Here is a 3,152-nt window from a genome sequence, read left to right as displayed (position 1 = left end):
TCTTTCGGTAAAGTCACGTAGAAGGGAAATAATAAAATAATATAAATATAAAACAATAAAAATCTCACGACGTTTCGACTGCAACACAAGCAATCATTATCAGGTGTGAAATCCACAGCAAAATTTTTTTTTATTGTTTTATATTTATATTATTTTATTATTTCCCTTCTACGTGACTTTACCGAAAGAACCAATAATATCAATACATTGTTCAGAATCAAATGTACAAATCACATTGGCAAATGTGGCTATAGCCAGCACTAATCTTCTGCTTCAGAATTTTTTTTGAAGGAGTATTTCTAAGAGAGGAAACAAGATTGTTATTCCAAAACGTTGGTGCTGGAAAGGCAAATGCTTTGTCACCTATTCCAATTCTTGTTCTTGGGATAGTTAGAAGGCAATTATATGGACGTCTTAGGGTTCTTGGATTCAACAATTAGGGTAAATGAATTGGCTAAAAGTATAGTGCAGATTTGCCAATAAGAAATGTTATGGAAGAACAGGACTCAATGGAGATGTATTCTTGCATCAAGTGATGTGAGATTGGATTTTAAGTATAAATCACAATGGTGCGTCCTGCATGAGTACATTCAGTGCAAATCGAAGAGCAGAATAAAGCGGGTTTAGTCTGTGATCAAGTTTTTTTGGGTCAAATTGCAAATGCAGGTTTCCTTTACAACACCGGTTTTCTGAAGTAACTAATTGGCACGTTTTTTTTACGTGACAAATATTTGCTGTGTTGGGTGGTGGTGGGTTTAACGACACATTCACGCAATATAACCAATAAACACCTTTTTTATGGGTTTAGTGATTCGCTAGTAGCTGATCAGTAAGCAGCGTCACATTCGTCAAACAGTGGTTAAATGATAGCTTGAACTATTTGCAGGCGTAATTGAACGGGAAAACTATTTGTTTCTACATATTAAAAATAAATATTAAGATGTTCGTTGATACGTTATAAATACGGGGTTGAATTATAAGTTTTGAATCAATTAGTAAACCCAAGTATTTGAAGCACTCCGATTGTTCAATTATGTTGTTTTCTGATATCCATAAGAGAATGAAACAGGATTTTTGTTTGAAGAAAAATTCCCATGATCTTCGTTTTTTGAGGATGTAGGAGCAATGTTAGTGGTGACGATTGATGTTGAATAAAATCTAAATCGTGTTGGACATTCTCTGATTTCGTTTGGAGATTTACCTGATACTAGTGTAATAAAATACTTCGTCACACACTGCTGGTCTCCGTTGCTCTTTATTTAGCTTCTTGCTCGCACCCCACTGGTCCTGACAGCGGACCAGCGTCTCCTCACGCGCGCCCCACACGCGCTCCCTCGTCAGTCCTCTCGCTCCCCCACTCCACACACCGCTGGCCGACGGTGTGCCGAAGCTCCTCCAGCCACGTGGCTGATGGCGCGGATCCCCTCCGGCCACCCAACGTGGCTCGGCTTCTTCACTCCAACCACTGACCCGGAGCCCTTCCGGGCTCTCACCTATATCCCCTTTACCACGTGATCCTGTCTCCTCCCCTTCCGGACCGTCAAATCCGGCCTTCCCATAGCGCCCTGCTGGCTCCACCCCCGTTCACCTCGCTTCTAATTGGACCCGAGGTGAACGGCGGACCCTCCCATATGCCCCCATACTGGGCTCCGCCCCCCAATACCCCGAGCCGTATGATTGGGCCAGAGCCCAGCAGCGAACCCCGTTTACGCTCGCATAACGCTAGTGTAGCCGGCCTGCCCTTGCCCCTCACCTCCCGTGAATCGCAATGAGCGGACAGGTCGGCTAAATAGACAACAATAAAAAATATATGTAACAAGGTTCGGAGACGAGTAGATGCTCTGCATTGTGTTCTGTTATCCTGAGATGTGGGCGACTCCACAACAGACGAGCACCAGAGGTTTGTGAATTGTCCACAATTTATTTCAAAGTGTTCTTCCAAGGGGCATGACCAGAGACACCCTCATCACCCTCCATGTCACGCAACATCTCGGCTAAGTCCCTCGGCACGGAATCCACCCCAAATCTGAATTTGAGGGTGTGTCCCGTACTCGTGCACGTGAGTATCAGGGTCCTTTACCTGATCATCATTGCCTTTCACTTATAATACAACAAATATGCACCTGGCTACCCGTAGCCACATGCAGCTGCGAACTGGAATATAAAACAGTTTTCTTGCGTCGCATATGATGCCAAACGTTGCAGAGTGTGCAAATATAAGTGTGATTCGTCACAGACAAGCCCACACTGGCCACGCTCGCATGACCATGTAATCAGAAAAGAGGTTTAATGTTGAATGATTTAAAAATTTAGATGAGTGATGGAGAAGATGCAGTAGTAATGGGACAAGGATTGGTTTCAAAGCCTGACCTAATCAACAAAATGAATAGATTTACAATTTATTTTGTAAAACGTTTGGCATCATGAATTTGAGGGTGTGTCCCGTACTCGTGCACGTGAGTATCAGGGTCCTTTACCTGATCATCATTGCCTTTCACTTATAATACAACAACAAATATGCACCTGGCTACCCGTAGCCACATGCAGCTGCGAACTGGAATATAAAACAGTTTTCTTGCGTCGCATATGATGCCAAACGTTGCAGAGTGTGCAAATATAAGTGTGATTCGTCACAGGCAAGCCCACACTGGCCACGCTCGCATGACCATGTAATCAGAAAAGAGGTTTAATGCTGAATGATTAAAACATTTAGATGAGTGATGGAGAAGATGCAGTAGTAATGGGACAAGGATTGGTTTCAAAGCCTGACCTAATCAACAAAATGAATAGATTTACAATTTATTTTGTAAAAGAGTTGCTGTCCTAAACTGCATTTTCTGATATGTAGTGAGGCATGTCTGAGAAAACTTTAAGCTACGGTTGACCGGTGAAGACATTGTGATACGAACAATATGAAATTGCAGAATATTGTATTTTGGAGGAAAATAAATTAACAGAATATGGGAGTTGCCATTGTTTAACACAGTATAGGGGTGTGTTGTGTGCGTGATGGATGAGATGAAAGTGACGGCAAATTTGATAGATTGAGTGACAATGGGGTGAACATGCAGAGCAGAGTAACTGGGTGGGAGACGAGCAGCAGCTCGCTCTTCCAGTTCCAGACAACCCAGTCAGGAGCACAGATGTAGAGA

Source organism: Lethenteron reissneri, chromosome 42, assembly GCF_015708825.2.
Source record: "Lethenteron reissneri isolate LAM-NWPU_2019-01 chromosome 42, ASM1570882v1, whole genome shotgun sequence".
Taxonomy (NCBI): Eukaryota; Metazoa; Chordata; class Hyperoartia; order Petromyzontiformes; family Petromyzontidae; genus Lethenteron; species Lethenteron reissneri.
The sequence above is the reverse complement of the archived record's forward strand: the minus strand, read 5'-3'. Positions refer to the sequence as shown.